Below are 18,182 nucleotides of genomic sequence, written 5' to 3' on the forward strand. Positions count from 1 at the left end.
ATAATAATAAATCTGGCACAGGCAAGCGGGTTTTTCCTCCCGGAAACTCGGTTTTTCCTCCTGTAAACTCAAGAAAATCGACCGTAGTACTCACATTATTTCAGACAGTAACATATCTTGTTAGGGTCAGGTACCAAGAGATGGCAGAAACTTGTTTGTCAGCCTCTTCATCGATGGCTGCAATAATTAGTGATACACATGGGCATATAATAATAATAATAATAATACTGTTAGTATCAATTTGATATTGGCTGTTGATTTGGCAATGGTTTCAGCAGGACACCATCAAGAAAGACATAGGTCTGATACACGTTGATTTGAAACGAACGAATGTAATAATATGAACATTGAAAAAATCAATAATGACAGCAAATGCACACTCCAGTGATATTCAGCAAATATTGGGGACCGTAATATGCTGAGTAATCATGTAGCTGAACAACACACACAAGGGCGAATGCTGGGCTTGAACTCTGATTAGTGGAATAATGAATTACTGACCATTTAAAACTATATATTTAGAAATTTATGTACCTTTAATCATACAAATACAATATTCATTTTACAAATGATATTCTATCTTTTTCAATTTAGCTACTTGAATACAAATTCTACCCTACGATTCTTCTTCATGAACTGGTCAATAACATCGTCATAAAAAGTTGGTTGTAACTGAATTTTCCCAAGCAACATGCACACTTGTAAAGGCTGGCTGAAACTCACTGGCTAGAGCTACTTTCACTGCGTATGGCCTGTGTTTAAGACGACGTGAAGGGAGAGGAAATGGTTATGTGCGCGCATGAAATCACAGTGCTGCAGCATGGACCAGAAGCTCCCACAACCGAGCAAGCCAAGGCAGCTTTGACTAGGCGAGCAAGCATCGGCTTTCGATACACAACGCAAAGCTCAATTATTGCCGCGCAAGCTTAAGACGTCTTCTGTCTACAAAAATAAAAGCCTAAATTGAATTCTAATAAATGCATGCATTTATTAACAAATAACTATTACTTCTTTCTCAAGTAATGAGCTTGTACAGCAAGGCTGGAGAATTCGCCCCTGAAACCACATGCATACAGTGTGGAGAGAGTTTCATTCTCCTGTTAGAAAAAGGGCATAAAATTGATCAAATGCAGTAGAGATTTGGAGATTGAAATTCATCGAATTTGGAACAAAAGAACAACAGAGGTTCCAAAAGTTACAGGAAAAGTGAGCCTCCCAGATATAACATTAGGGACATCTCTCATTTTAATACATGTCCATGTCTCGTATCTAGTCGATTCCTTGGCCGTTTGGTTAAGGCCCGAATTGAACACAACTGCGGGTTAGAGATTTGATTATATTGTTACATATTTTTGCAGTTTTTGATTCTGAATTCTGTTAACTGATTTTATTATTATTATTATTATTAATTATATAACACGTATAATAGTCTATGCAAACACATCAAACAGCCAACTAACAAAATTAGAAATATTGTATGGGAAAATTGTGTCAACAGTAATTTGGACACCTTATATGCAACAGCCAACATCCGACCAGCACATGGCGATACACAGAATCCTGAGCATTAAAAATCTGAAACATTACATAATATTACTAAGGAATTTCTTCAACATCACCTATCGAAACAACAGATCGTATAGCACAATCCACAACAACTCTCTACATTCCTACACCCTTCAACAACTCATATGGTTCTTTGGTGAGATCACATGAGATACCCACGCTACTCAACAACCTACCGAGAAATTTAAAACACATAGAAAACACGAACTCTGGAAAATATATCAACAAAGTTAATATACCATTAACACTAATATACACATCACAAATCACCAGCATCCAGTGCCTACATCCCATCCATAAACAGTAATAACAACATAAATAGTGAAGGCTAATCCCACTCTCTTCACAAAAGCTAACCCAAGCTTCGAAGTAGGTGGGATTAAATCGCCTCATTCATCCACACGTAATCCTCATAATCAAAGACTAAACATTGTGTAACAAAACAGTCAGTACGGTGTATAATAATAATAATGAAGATACAGATATAAAAATAAAAAAAAAGTATATGAATTTGTATCCAAAGAAAAAAAAACATTGAAAAGAAATAATGTGCCTTAAACTGCGTACAGAGCATCAAGTGTAATATGCATTAATTGTAAATATGTAAATAATCTGTACTATGAAAATAGAAAAATTGTTATTTGATACATAATGTTTAAACATGCAAAAAATATCTGAATAATCATCTGTAATAATCATATGTATGTAATTTATCTGAGACATTATCATATTATTATTATTATTATCCATTATTCAAAAATTCCGTGTAATCTTTATTGTTAATATTAGAAGAACACGTGTTTAAATATAGATGCAAAAATTATTATTATCAAAATTTGAATTGAAATGCAATCTAGATACTGAATCACATATGCAGCACTTAGGGCTGAATTTTGTAGAAATGAAGCTGGAATGTCACTAAAGACGATTATTGTAATTTTGTAACGCTTTCAGATATCAATAAAAAAATATTATTATTTTTATTATTACATGAGAACTCCAGGGAATCCAAAGACTTCTCGAGGGAGAGCACCTACTCTTCAACTCTGTCTGTCTCCAGCACTCAATCCACCAACTCTACAACGAACTGCAGTTACCATCATCATCTCCACCAACGCTATCTACCGCCCACCACCCCACTAGTATTTTCACAGACAATCACAAACATCCATGCCCACGGAGGGATTCGAACCCACAGCCTGTTGGCTGGAGAGTAGATATGCTAACCTCACACTCAGGTCTTTCCAGTCTTCGTTCGGATGTTGATACTTCCATGCTAAATGTAGAAGTTTTAAAAATGATTATTGCAATTATTTATTTTATAATTAGTGTTAATCTGGGCCAGCTATTTCTGACTGACTACTGATGAATTCAATTGTTTCTTCAGTCTTCAAAATTACTAAAGCTAAAACGGCAGCGGCTTTTACCCCCCCCCCCCTTTAGGCAATGTAAGGCGTTATCAGATTTATTTATTTATTTATTATTATTATTATTATTATTATTATTAATTATATATAATTGTTGTCGTGGCTGTTGTAGGTGGCTGTGTTGCTCTGTGAAGATGGAATTTCCATTTATAGGGCTAGGTCCCCAAAAAACTTTTATAGATTCAATTCTAGTCGTAGGCTCGAAGAACTTCTAAACCTTTCTTCAGCTGGTTCCAGATTTAGTCGATTCGCTAGTACTGGCAAATGTAGTTTTTTTTTTTGTTCTGGAAACTCGGGTTTTTAACTGTAGAGCTCATACTATTAGAGAAGAATGTGATACTAATGTTAAGGTTTAGGACTATGTGATGGGGCGGTTTTCTGCCATATTCTTTCTCATGAAAAGTCTTGATTCATTGAGAGTTTGTGTTCACTATCATTGAAAGTTTCGAATATGAAGACTGACTGCCTTCATAAGTTAGTTAGGGCTGAATAAGTTTCCCCTCCTTCGTTTTGAAGTAATAAAGGCGTTAGATGATGATAACGGTAATCATCATCATCTCATATGTACTCTGCTCTGAACAATCAGCACAATCGAAACATACTAAACACTTCCACAGAAACTATGGAAATGATACCAGTACAAAGCACAGCACCTTCTACAAAGCAGAAAGACAAATGATGTCTTTTTCTAAGAAGATTAGAGGGAATGGGAGAGAGAGAGAGAGAATATATAAATGCCTCACTTTAATTCTACTTTCTTCATAAAAGTTTATTTTAACTTCGAAGACCTTGGTACTATAATGCCACACTATACATAATACGTAAATGATCACAGTAACATATCCATTCTGCATTATATTAATATATTATTTATATAACATCCTACTTGTATTCATATAATTACAATATTTACTTATTATATATTTTTTTACCGCAATGGATTTGGCATCAGGCGCCCAGAAAATTTATATACTGGAATGAGACCTAATGCACAGGGAACCTAGATCAGGTCAAGGAACCTAGATCTTATTTTGGGAGGAAAAGCTAAAGATATGTATGTTAGTTTAGCTAGGATATGCAAACGTGATAGCGATACGAATATCAATAAGCACAGTTAAGAATATGCTATATGGATGGACTATACTTTCAATTGGGACATTCTGAGTGGGGGAAGAGAAAGTTACCCAAATAGGCCATGCAGACAGTAGATTAAAGTATAAGAAAAAGCAAATATTGTGCACAAATGCGAGAAGCATTAGAAACAAAGTGGTTGAGTTGGTGAATACGTTGTTGCCTAAAATTGTTCGCATTAAGGAAATTTGACTCTCAGTGTATAATGATGTGACTGGATTCGAGTACAAAGCATGTAGTATATTTGGAAATGACAGAAGAGATAAGAGAGGAAGAAGAGTACCACTAATGATATAAGATAACTTGAGTCCTATAAGGATAGAAGCAAACGAGAGCAATAATAGTAATAATTTTCCCTGTAGCATCGAGTTTGGAGCTATCCGGTGTGAAAGAGGATAATATGATAAAATACACTGTGGGAGGTTGCTATAGACCAGGCGGTTCATTTACTCGGGAGGATGAAAAAATGAATCGTCAATTTACTCAGATGAGTGCTGAAGGAGTAATTATCATCGGTGACTTAAATTATCTGAATATTGACTGTGTATTAGACAAAATTCCTCATACCGACGAAGGAGAATTTATTGAGTTGTTGCGTGACAACTTTCTCTAGTAGCATGTAAAATAAGCAACTTGATGACAAAGAAAGTTAAAGTTGATCTTAGCGTTAGAAGTATTTCAGTAAAGGATGACTGTTTTTCCAACAGTTGGTGACAGTGATCATGCCGTATTTACCTGGGAAGCGGCAATTATATGGATGTTTCAACCAGTACTGGTTATATGCTGAACTAGAAATCTGAAAATATGAGTAACTCAGGAGAATACTATCTTTGGTTCCATGGTATCAGTTGTTGAATGGGAAGGATATTAGCCGTGCATTGGAGGCTTCGAAAAGATGCTTAAATGATGTGGTATCTGAACCTGTCCCTAGGGTTCCAAGAACAAAGAGAATTGAAGTGAAATGGATGTGCAATCTCATTAAACAAGAAATCCATAAGAAGTTACGAGAATTGTATGGAAAGCTAAGTTGTAGTATGAAAAGAAATTGGGAGCACAACATAAATTCAACCCAAAAGAATTTTATCGTTATGCTGCAAATAACAGAAAGAATGAATGTGGAATGAACTTTACTGAATACAGGCTGTGTCCTAATATCAGAAGCAGATGAGATTGTTCAAATAATGAGTGCTCAGTTCTGCTAATACTACACTTTATGAAGAGATAGAGGTGCATGAGAAGGTGGTTTTAGAGCTGTTGCATAACCAGGATAAAAAAATCCACAATCTAGGCAGATGAGATATCAGCACGTGTGGGCAAAGTAAAGTTCAGGTGAACTGGCCAGGCAATTTACATATTTGTATAATTTAAGTCTTAGCTCAGGAAATACCCCACGGGAATGAAAAGAATGTATGGTAATTCTATTGCATAAGGGTAGTGCAAAGACCATGTGTCTAACTGTCAGCCAATCAGTATCTCTGGAGTAACTGTAAAGATTTTAGAGAAAGGTAAGAATTCGCATCTCTCTCTCTCTCTCTCTTGAAAGGGCTGAATATGGGCCAGTTTCTGTTTTGATACATGCCAGATAAGTATAATTGGATGTAGAGATGATAAAAGACAGTGTTAATTTCTCCGTCAGGAACAGATGCTTTTTTCTCTTTTGGTAACTAGGTTGCTTAAGATTCTTCGGGTATCTTTCATGTGGATGATCATAGAAAGCATGTAGTACATTGTTCCTGCTATATATGAAGGAGTTGGAAGAGAAGAATTGGTCTTCAGATTTTTGTAGCAATAAAATGGTTTCCACCTTGTAAGCAGTTATAAGGTAAGGTGCCAGCCTAGTTGGATAAGAAGATAGTAAATCCGTTCACAAACCAACATACTATAATTTCGAATCCCAGGCATGGATGTTTGTGAGTCATTACTTCTGTGTGGAAAAATCAGCAGGATTGTACCACTTCTAACAGATATGCCACTCCCCAAACCTTGTGAGGTATAAGAGTGACCATACAGAGTCCAATAAGAGACGTCAAATGTGAAAACCTAAAAAAAGGCACGAGTGCAATTTGTGTAATAGGCGAGTTTTCTGTATTTAACTCTTTCTAAGTAGAACTTAGCTTTGTTAACTTCAGTGTGGGCTGAGAATGAAGCTTGTTATTTTTTCTCAGGCCTATGCAATACTGTGTTTTCTTGGACTACCTTTGAACAGAAATCTTCATTACAGCATTGATAATTTCTGCAACACGATCAAAGCAAGTATCTGAATCTGGAGAGTGGAAACAGTAGTGGAACCATGGAAATGAGGAGTAGAGATCCCAGTTGTTTTTCCCACTTGGCGCTGACGCAGTGCCAAAAGGCAAGCGGTTGAAAACTGTTGCAGAAGGGCGTTCCACTGTAGATGAAACTTGTGTGATATTACAGTCTCAAGAATCTCAATATTGTACCAGTAAGGAAAACTGGTTAAGAAAAGATCTTGAGTGTTGGATGTGTTAAATCGGTTTTCTGCTATTCTAGTTTTTAGCAGTAGATTATCCTGTTGCTTCTTTGGTTGCAGCAAATACTTCAGCGTAATAATAGAACTGAAAACTGGGAGCTAGTTGGGGTTGTGTATATTAAAATCACCAAGAATGAGCTTGCTGTTCCATCAGTTCCACTGTAGTAGTGACTGACCGCAAGAAAGTATGCATTGAAGATAAAAAGAAATCAAAGAAGTCAAAATGATTTTGAGAAGTACAAGGGGGGTATAAACAGCAGATGAATGATTAATAATGGAGACGGGAAAAAAAACTAAATTTTAGGCAGAGTAGGTAAAAAAAAAAACAGATTTAAGATATGTCATTCTATGACTAGGAATAGTGTTGCAACTTTCGAAATATACATACAGAATGTAAATACAGTGTATACGTGTTTGGATAAAATATCAAAATTATGGTAAAAATTTTAAAAAAAAATTAAACATGAAAAAATATTGTTTATTATCGATAAAATTATAGTTTAGTATAATTCAAAATTACTTAAAAAAATAAAGTCCTTTAATTGTAATTAAAGGAATGGATTTACAATTTTTGGACTTTACAATTAAATCTTTTAATTGTAATATCCAAATCTTTAAAGAGACGGAAAAAACACGATAAGCACTACGAACACTCTACTACTGGCGCAAACTGCATATAAGCAACAGTGGAACTGCGCGACGGACAGTGCCGCAATACGCTAATAGCTCGCATCTCACTATGATGTGCATATGCTTGCACGCGTAGCAATATGACACTGTGGTAAACACAGTGCTGCTAGCGTCCTTCGCCCTCCTAAGTACTACAAGATGAATTTTTATTATTTTTATACAAAATAAGAGAATTTTATAGGATTGTTGATGATAAAATTAAATATTACAAGCAAATATAAATAAATTAATAAATATATTTATATATCGAGAAAAATTGGGGGGGGGCTGCATTTTCGCAGTGCCTATGGACGAGCCGCCATTGCAGGCGTCCAAAATTAGATGTCACATTATTTCATTTTAGGTGTATAGATAATTAAATTAGTGAAGTCGATATATAAGAGATCTTTTGGTAAGGTTTGAGTCTTTTGTTTAAAATTTTTTGAGAGAAGTTTGTTTTTAAATGCAGTGACACAAGAAGTAAATTAATGAACGTACTTTATTTCTTTAAAAAAAGCTACACACAACAAACGTGTATTTTAGATATTTTTCGCTTCTTATAACATAGGCATGAAAAACAGGAAATAGTCTACACAACAGGCTTTCTTTCTTTCTTTTTTTTTTTTTTTTTGTCATTTCTAAGTTATCCAGTCGAAACAGTGTTTTTTGTGCAGCCCTGTAAAAATGACTTTGCACCCTTTATGCTTAGTTCGATTCCAGTCGCTAATTAACCATTAGCGACTGGAATCGAACACATATGTGTACACACACACACACACACACACACACACACACACACACACACACACACACACTCATATATATATATATATATATATATATACAGGGTGTTCGGGATAAATTTGACAGTTTCGTAAGGAAAAAGAAAATCTTCTTTGTATCTATTAAATTTAATGAATTGACAAAAAAACATTACAGGCAGAGTTAATTACAATACTATCAACAAGATTTACTCAAAATAACCACCATTAGCATCGATCACAGCTTCAATTCTGCTTCGGAACCTCGAACAAGCTGATGCTACAGTCTCCCTGGGAAGGGCCGCAAAAACTGTTTTAATTTTATCCATTAACTGGGCTTTTGTATTACTGGAAGTGCGATTGGTGTCTTTTTCAACTGCGCCCCATACAAAATAATCCATGGGGTTAAGGTCTGGGGAGTTTGGAGGCCAAACATTTGGACTGGTGAAGTCGTAGAAATTTTCAGACAACCATTTTTGACTTTTCCCAGAGGTGTGGCAAGGGGCCGAATCCTGCTGCCATACATACGGCCTACCATTGGCTACCCTTGTTATCCAGGGCTTGACTACAGTTAGCAACTCCACGAACAAAGCCCGAATTCCAATGCCAGGGTTCTTCAACACCTGTTCCTGCAGATTTGCGAGGAATTCTGGTGTACGAACGCAATCAGATCGTCTGCTAGGGATCTTTCTTCTTGCTACATCCTCGTAGTCACCATTGCAAGTCTCTAGTTCATGCCTGATTGTTTTTACTGTATTCAGGGAGCATTGGGAAGCAGTCGTAATATCCTTATTTTGATGGCGGGCACGAATCATCATGATACAAGTTATTCTCTTCCATGATTCAGGTGGGTTCCAGCTATCCATCCTTTCTGACATCTTGTATATGAATGAAGAAGGGTCCAAACTTTTAAATGAAGAGAAGTGTGTGTTAATACATGTAACTTACGGAAAAATATAATTAATTATAAATATGTCAAATTTATCCCGAACACCCTGTATATATATATACACACATGGTTTATTTAAAAAGATACTACTAGTTTACTAGTTTCGTTGAATGGATCACTTCTTCAGGTATCAAACTGCATTAACAGTACTAGCACAAAAAGACAGTAGTGCATTTGAAAACAGTAATGCGAGCTTGAGTTCCGAATAAAAGTTGACTACGTGCTGTCACGGGTGTGCCAGTATTGTATAGAGGCAATGTGTGCGTCAGAGAGATTGAAACTTGGGCTGTTGTTGATATGGGAACAATCTAAGATAATTTCTCTAGATTCGACAATCTTTCTTTTAAGTTCATCATAGCACACATGGATATTAGAAGTTTGTGTCCAGTCCACGATGTGTTGGAGGCCTTCATCTGAGTTAACAGAGAAAAGAACGTGGCTAGAGAGAGCGCTGTTATGTTAAGATTTTATGTGATTGTGGAAAGCCATACTGCGGCCGAAATGCTAAATCCATCCTTTTACGTTTGGAAGAACACCGTAGAGATATTTCCTACAACAAGACTAGAGCCAGCGCTCTCTCTAGCCACGTTCTTTTCTTTATTAACTCAGATGAAGGCCGCCAATACATTGTGGACTGGACACAAACTTCTAATATCCATGTGTGCTATGATGAACTTGAAAGAAAGATTGTCGAGTCCAGAGAAATTGCCTTTGATTCTTCCCATATCAACAACAGCCTAAGTTTCAATCTCTCTGACGCACACATTGCCTCTGTGCAATACTGGCACACTCGTGACAGCACGTAGTCAACTTTTATTCTGAACTCAAGTTCGCATTACTGTTTTCAAATGTGCTACTGTCTTTTGTACTAGTACTGTTAATGCAATTTTTAAGTCTCTGTTATTTTTTGTATATTTCTTTGATTGTGATACCTGAAGAACTTTTGATCCATTCAACGAAACTAGTAAACTAGTAGTATCTTTTTAAATAAACCATGCCATCTCTTTATCTCTTGGTATTAGTCATTTAAACTAATTTATAACATTTTCTACCGAGTAAAAATGAATAATCACAATATATATATATATATATATATATATATATATATATATATATATATATATATATATATATATATATATATATATATATATATATATATATATATATAAGTGTGCGTATTCTGCGACCGATTTGCTTGCACGTGAGATCCCAAATCCGAGTTAGTTTCGGAAGAAAAAACACTCCTCCTCCTTCCATATGAGATCGTCTCACTTACCTTCAGTTGAAAAAGGCATATAATGATTCCTCTTGTCATAACGAGAAGCGAACTGAGGTCTTTTCCAATCTAAGGGCTCAAAGACTGGTTATTTTCTTAACTGCAGTATTGAGGCGATATAAATTAAATAAATTTATTGTGTAAGCTTAATAAAGGTTTGATTTTGCAATTTATCATAAATCACTATTAAAAAATCTTGATATGAAAAACAGGCAGCAGAAAACTATAAAAACGAAAGAAAGAAAGAAAGGGATGGAGTTAGTTTATTGCCTTTTGTGAAGTGTGTTTCATTAGTTCAACATAATGCACATCAACCAAAATGAAGAGAATCTGTAAAATTATACTCTAGTAGTTAAGTTATTAGTAATTAAAAAATATTTTTTAATTACTAATAACTTAAATATTTTTGTTGGAAAAGCATAGAGTGTCTTTAAGATATAACATATATGTCGTAGTCATATTAAAATTTCCATGGAGTCAGGAGTAGATAAAGCCCTTTAGGGTCCCCTGGCGGTGAAATCTACGAAACCCCTAAAAATTTCTAAATGCGTAATAGTATCATTCTTATAGATCTATTTTAATTTTTCCACATAGTTCGGGGGCCCCTGGCGGTCGCCAAGTCCGACCACTTGATCCGCCTCTGCACGAAGTCATTTATTTAAAATCAATTTTGCGACTTTCGTTTATCGAAAACTTAACACCGACAGAAAAAACGATGCGAGGAGTTAAGTTGTTTTCGCAGGTACAAATACGTCTGCTTATGTAAAAGCGCTCATTAATACCATCACCATAGGAATGACATTTATAATTCTTGTTGAGTACTTCAACACAAGTAGCGAATTTGCACTGAACTATGTGTTTCTGTTTAGTTTGTTAATTTAATTTAAAGTTTGCAATCTTCATCACTATCGAGGCTTGAGATGTCTTATTTGTATACTGTGAGTTTATTTTATTTATAGTAATTTTCTAAATTAGCACAAATTGGGGACCATTTGCTCTAGGTGACCGTAACGCTTGCTGCGATTAGTGGTAAATTTACCTGTGATACACAACATATGAGAATTGTAAACTATCACACAGTTTCATTTTGAATTCACAGCAAATTTATTTTCAGTAACGTTACATCTGTAATATTTTAAATGGAACATTTTTTTAGTTGTTTATTTGATTGTAATTTTTGTTGAGGAACATGTGCATTATAACACTAAGATGATGATAATCGTATCATTCTGAGTACTACATAAAATGAAAATATCTTTACCCCCCCCCCCCCCCCCAGAATGCAACAAACAATTCCGGAGTAAACAACAATTCAATATAGTTTAACTTTTCTGAGTTTAGTAATATCTGATTTTGTGTTTAAGGTGTGTGTGAAATCACATGTTGCATCATGCTATTTATGGTAGTGTTAGGTTAGAGCTTATAAGTTATATAATTATTTATTTTGTTTTGATTTTGTGCTTTAATTTCGTAACAAATATAGCGGTGAAAATTCTGTAAATATCATAAGAAGTAGGTATTTTGATTACAAGCAACTTTAAACATGCTAGCAAGGTCTTTTTAGAATGCTAACATCAGTTAGTAGCATTGAATGACATTAAAAGGTCCAAGCTTTCAAAGCAGTAAAGTCGTGTGTATATATATATATATATATATATATATATATATATATATAATATATATATATATGGTGATGAAGCGAAGTTCCAAGTTTCCGGCTGAGTTTTCTAGTGGATTTTTGCACCAGAAAATTCGAACTCAGAATTTTTTCAGTTGAAGCTAATTTCACATACTTCTCGAAACTTCTTTAACCCTTGAGAATGAATTCCCAAGTGAATAACCTTGAGTTGGAACATGGAAAAAAAACTTTTTTTGTTATTGCTGAGAGTTTAATTCCACTGTGATGTATCAACTATTATAATGGACCATGTGGCTCTTTGTCAACGTTTCGGGTTCCATATTGTCACACTGAGAGAAGAAAGATCGCAATAGCTGCTATTTTGGTCTCCGACTAGAGGAACTTTTTTTTTTTTTCAGCCTCCCTAGTTAGTCGATCTTTGACCCCCGCAACTCATACTGACCAAAGAATTCACATCTCGTGGTCCTAAAGCCTGTAGAGTTTAGAATGACGAGATGGCGAAAAAAATTAATAGTAACTTATTGGGAAAAAAAAAAAATCCTGGAAAAGTTCCTCCTAGTGATTTTGGCCGGTGATCAACAGAAGAAAAATATGTTTTCCTGTCAAATCTAGGCATCATGAAAATTATTGTGAGGTTATGCTACCACTCTGTATGTATGTATTTGTGTCAGTGACATCAGCGGCACTGCTAAATGAATTAACATGATTCTATATCCATAACGAAATACTTCACCTGAAAAGATGATTAAAACTTTCTACTTTCTTATGAAAAAAAAAAAACTTGTCGAGAACAGCAATGAGCTTTATGGATATAGAATCATGTTAATCCGTTTTAGCAGCGCTGCTGATGTCATTGAAACAGTAAATATTGCAATAGTGGACTTTTATATATATATATTTTTTTTTTTTTTTTTTTTTGACGATCCTAACGAAAGCAGTATTGCACCCATATTATTTCCCTTCTTTTTATTTTATTTATTTTTTTTATTTTTTATTTTTGAAACAGCAGCGTCATTTCTGTTATAATTTTAATTTCCATAATAATGTTCAGTTCAAAGATAATTTTTATGATCTTTTACATTTTTTTAATTTGGTTCTCTATTTCGTGTTTAACTATTGGCAGTGCAATTATTTTAATTTAATGCCGTTTAACTTTAGTGTTCAAAATGAATGACAGATTCTTAGAAATAAGAAACAGTCATTCAAGAAGCAGAAAAAAAAAGTAATATCTTTAAAGATGAATTTATTCGCAACTTTAAGCAGGTAAATTTTATAAATTTACTAATACTGGAAAGAAATTGTAATGATACATTAATGACCAATTAGTTGAATTACCGCAGAACTAAGGTATCACAAACTCCAATACAAGTAGATTGCTGACTTCACATATTTGAAGTTAGCAATCTAACATACACCACTTTGGTCCTCTTGATAGTCTGCCCTTTCCGAGGTTCATTAAGGCTTTAATTCCAAGTGACAAAGAAATTAATGCTTTACTGTCTCGAAGAAAAACTTTTGTTGCCATTCGAAAGCCCATATCCATCCAAACTAAAATACCTTTCCTTAATGAATTCCTTTCGCAATAGTTTTATTCCAACATTAGATCTTATAACAGAATTGCTTTTGCCGTTTCAATATAACACGAAGTTCTGTAATTCTAATGCGCAATGAATTATCGATATTATGAAAATGATAAGTTACAGAAAATATGGCTGTGCTAGATTATACGCTACGGAGGCACTTCTAAAAGATTATTTCATTTGTTTTACTAACAAATAAAATAAACAAATATCTTTTTCTCTTGACCTTATACAGTGAAAGTTTTTGCTTTTCAAGTATTCTAGCCTCCTTTTTGTGATATCTCTCTATCTATAGACCTGGAGAACTTACTAAACAAATTCTACAAAAGATTCACCAGCAGTCTGACCATGATTGATAACTTTTTTCTATGACAAATTAGCTTCCCATATCATCAGCGTCATTCTACGTGTTCTGTGCTTTCATATTAGAGAACTAAATTAGCGGAAATTATCAAGCTTCAAGACAAATTCTGTAACTGTAAAGATAAGAACTATTTTACTTCAAATCCTTCTTACTATTCATTCCTGGGCACGTTTCAAAGCTACAGAAGCTCAATGGCAATCCCCTACATCCTTTATATCTTGCGCAGTGGCATACATAATTTCAAAACCATTTCAAAATACTAACGAAGAAGAATATTTTAATCTGTAACCATGGCGATAATTATCTTTTCCATCTGTTATTTATTCTGGAAAGGTAATAGATTTGCATTTCTTTCAATCTTATTATGATTATTCAAATGATACTCATTAATCACACTTAAAGAAAAGAAAACACCAGCCATGCGTTTTCACCCTTCTGTAAATTGGAAGGCTTTATGTCAGAGTAAGTTGACTACCTTGTAGCAAAACTGGGACGCATAGCCTTTAAAACCAGATCACGCAGAACAATTGCTAAGTCGAATAAACTGTAGCGAAGATGATAACCAGTTCTCAATTAATTCTTGCTAAAGAACGAGTTCCTCCAGATACGAAGGGAGGTAATTACTCTGCCAAATGTTATGAAGAACAAAACAACAAAAACCAAACCATAGTATGTATGCGGATGTATTATATTGAAGACAGCCTAAATGGTTGTCAAAACACATGAAGTAAGCACATGGCTTTAAGAATTAGCAATGACAAGCCAGTAGAATGTACTTAAAAATGATCAGACTAATGCGTTTCAGTTAATCCAAGACAATTATATTTCGCTCGCGAGGTTCAGTTTTTTTCTTTCTTTCAGTCATTTCAGTCAATCAAACTTTATTATTCATGTATACTATTTACTATTTACGTTTGATATTTGTATATATATGTACATATAAGTAATAGTAGTAGTAATAATAATAATAAAAAACTGTTCGAATTACATTACATTATGCCAAATTATACAACGAAAGACATGCAGACATGTGATGTGATGTGTATTATTTCGTAAGATGACGCATATCAATATATAGAGCATAATTAGTGCACTGCACAAAAAGCATTGCGACATTGAAAAGCAGTATAACTGGAAAAGAAAAATATTTACCCAAGCTAAGATCACAAACGTCAGTTAATTTCCAAATTTATACACTTTAAAACAAATTATATAATTTCACTTTGGTTTATTTATTATTATTCCTTTTCCAAAAGAGGATTTAAGTCCAATTTCATCCCAAATCTTAAAGAACAGAATGTCCGAGTTTGAGTTAACAGCTGCTAATGCTACTTACTTTTAGTCGGCAAAGCGCCTCCGTATAGCATTTTTTTAGGGCAGGGGGGGGGAAGGCACCGCGACATTTGTCCTTTGATCGGTAAAACCGAAGTTCGAATTCCTTCTAGGACTGTGGGGATCTTTTTGATATGGAATTTTAAGTGAAGGTGAGTCACTGGTCTCATGTTAAGGTTAAACACATAACATATATATATATATATATATATGTTATGTGTTTAAATTAACACATGAATTAGCACATAAACATATATATATATATATATATTTCAAAAAATAGATTTAATGACTCCAAGACCGAGATAACATATAAAGATTTTAATGATAAATACTACTAGTTTCGGCATATAGCAGCCTTCTTCAGGTATTTATAAAGGAAAGGAATACTAATAAACATTGAATTATTTAAATAAACAAACTGGAAATTACAGGTACAAATTGCCTCACATAATCGATACATAAAAACGTTGTATTTTTCAAGTTGTTCCAACTGGCGTGCCATTGTTTGTTGCAATTGTGCGTGCAAGTTCACGTGAACGCCAATATTGAATAACTGCAGCATGGCTATCTGGGATGTTATAACTTAAATTATTATTTAAGTGGACCGGGTTCAGTAGGATTTCCCGTGATTCTACGATTTTTCTTTCAAACTCATCTTCACAGCGAAAAATATTTTCTGATCTATTCCAGCATACAGAGTGGCTTTGTTGGTCATCATTAGGATTATTTGAAAAAAGAACATGACTGGATAAAGCAGTTGCATGAGATCTTTTGTATGAGATGTCTCTCTTATGCTCTTCTATGCGTTGTTCAATAGATTTGTTAGTTTGACCAAAGTATGGGATATTGCAATCACACCACAATTTATATACTCCAGGGTACTTAAGGTTGTGATGAGTAGGTTTTGGATGGCTGATTAGAGAGCGGATTTTTGGAAGTGTGGTGAAGAAGGTCCTGATATTATATTTTTTAAGGACTTTAGCTATTTTCTTAGAGACTGTGCTAATGTATGGAATAGAGATGCTACCTTTAAAATTAATAGTCTCTGTTGTGCACTGCTTAGGAGGGTTCAGAAGAAGTTTCTTAATTGTTTTTTCAGAGTATCCATTTTGTTTAAAAATAAGAGTGAGGTGATTCATTTCTTTTTGTAGTTCATCTTGTTCATTTAAGAGAGAACGTGCTCTGTGTCCTAAGGTAGATATAATTCCAAGTTTTTGTGGTGGAAAATGATGAGAAAGATTATGCAGATATCTATTGGTATGCGTAGGTTTTCTGTACATAGAGATTTTTAATCTTTCAGAGTATCGTGTAAGCATAACATCCAAAAAAGGTAAAGAGTTATTATTTTCTATATCAGCAGTAAATTTTATATTAGGATGTTGGATGTTTAGATGACGAAGAAAATCTGTGAGAGCTGTGTGCCCGTGATTCCAAATAATGAATATATCATCAACATATCTTTTCCAAACTTTTGGTTTAAATGAGAAGGAAGATATGGCTTTCTTTTCAAAGTCTTCAAGGAAGATGTTAGCTAGCACAGGGGACAAAGGGTTGCCCATTGCCAGGCCTTGTTTTTGTTGGTAAATGGAGTCCTTATATCTGAAGTAACCAGAATGAATGCAATGTTTTAATAAAGTGAACATTTTTTTGGATAATTTATCCTGTAGTAATGTAAGTACCTCGTCCGTAGGAACGTTAGTAAATAAAGATATAATGTCCAAACTAGCTAGAATATCATTATCATCGATGGCAATATCTTTAATATGAGAAACAAAATCTGTGGTGTTTTTGATGAAAGATGAAGATTTATTGGAGAAACACTTGAGGTACTTTGCTAAATATTTTGAAAGTTTATATGTAGGTGAATCAATTCCTTCCACAATATATATATATATATATTATGTATATAATATATTATGTATATATTATGTATATTATGTATTAAGTATATATATATATATACTTAACGGGCACACAGCTCTCACAGATTTTCTTCGTCATCTAAACATCCAACATCCTAATATAAAATTTACTGCTGATATAGAAAATAATAACTCTTTACCTTTTTTGGATGTTATGCTTACACGATACTCTGAAAGATTAAAAATCTCTATGTACAGAAAACCTACGCATACCAATAGATATCTGCATAATCTTTCTCATCATTTTCCACCACAAAAACTTGGAATTATATCTACCTTAGGACACAGAGCACGTTCTCTCTTAAATGAACAAGATGAACTACAAAAAGAAATGAATCACCTCACTCTTATTTTTAAACAAAATGGATACTCTGAAAAAACAATTAAGAAACTTCTTCTGAACCCTCCTAAGCAGTGCACAACAGAGACTATTAATTTTAAAGGTAGCATCTCTATTCCATACATTAGCACAGTCTCTAAGAAAATAGCTAAAGTCCTTAAAAAATATAATATCAGGACCTTCTTCACCACACTTCCAAAAATCCGCTCTCTAATCAGCCATCCAAAACCTACTCATCACAACCTTAAGTACCCTGGAGTATATAAATTGTGGTGTGATTGCAATATCCCATACTTTGGTCAAACTAACAAATCTATTGAACAACGCATAGAAGAGCATAAGAGAGACATCTCATACAAAAGATCTCATGCAACTGCTTTATCCAGTCATGTTCTTTTTTCAAATAATCCTAATGATGACCAACAAAGCCACTCTGTATGCTGGAATAGATCAGAAAATATTTTTCGCTGTGAAGATGAGTTTGAAAGAAAAATCGTAGAATCACGGGAAATCCTACTGAACCCGGTCCACTTAAATAATAATTTAAGTTATAACATCCCAGATAGCCATGCTGCAGTTATTCAATATTGGCGTTCACGTGAACTTGCACGCACAATTGCAACAAACAATGGCACGCCAGTTGGAACAACTTGAAAAATACAACGTTTTTATGTATCGATTATGTGAGGCAATTTGTACCTGTAATTTCCAGTTTGTTTATTTAAATAA

The 18,182-nt window shown here is 34.2% G+C and overlaps 1 protein-coding gene across 1 annotated transcript in view; it reads right to left on the minus strand.

The window, feature by feature from the left end:
- LOC150105513 (uncharacterized) overlaps nucleotides 1–15,127 on the minus strand; it is a 121,854-nt gene extending 106,727 nt beyond the window's left edge. Inside the window, exon 1 of the mRNA XM_090394860.1 lies at nucleotides 15,009–15,127. The gene's annotated coding sequence lies outside the window, so the exon portion shown is untranslated. The remainder of the gene's footprint in view (nucleotides 1–15,008) is intronic.
- Nucleotides 15,128–18,182: the final 3,055 nt, after the last annotated feature.

This window comes from Typopeltis vanoorti, chromosome 6 (genome assembly GCF_054136105.1).
Source record: "Typopeltis vanoorti isolate ZY-2024b chromosome 6, IOZ_Tvanoo_1.0, whole genome shotgun sequence".
NCBI lineage: Eukaryota > Metazoa > Arthropoda > Arachnida > Uropygi > Thelyphonidae > Typopeltis > Typopeltis vanoorti.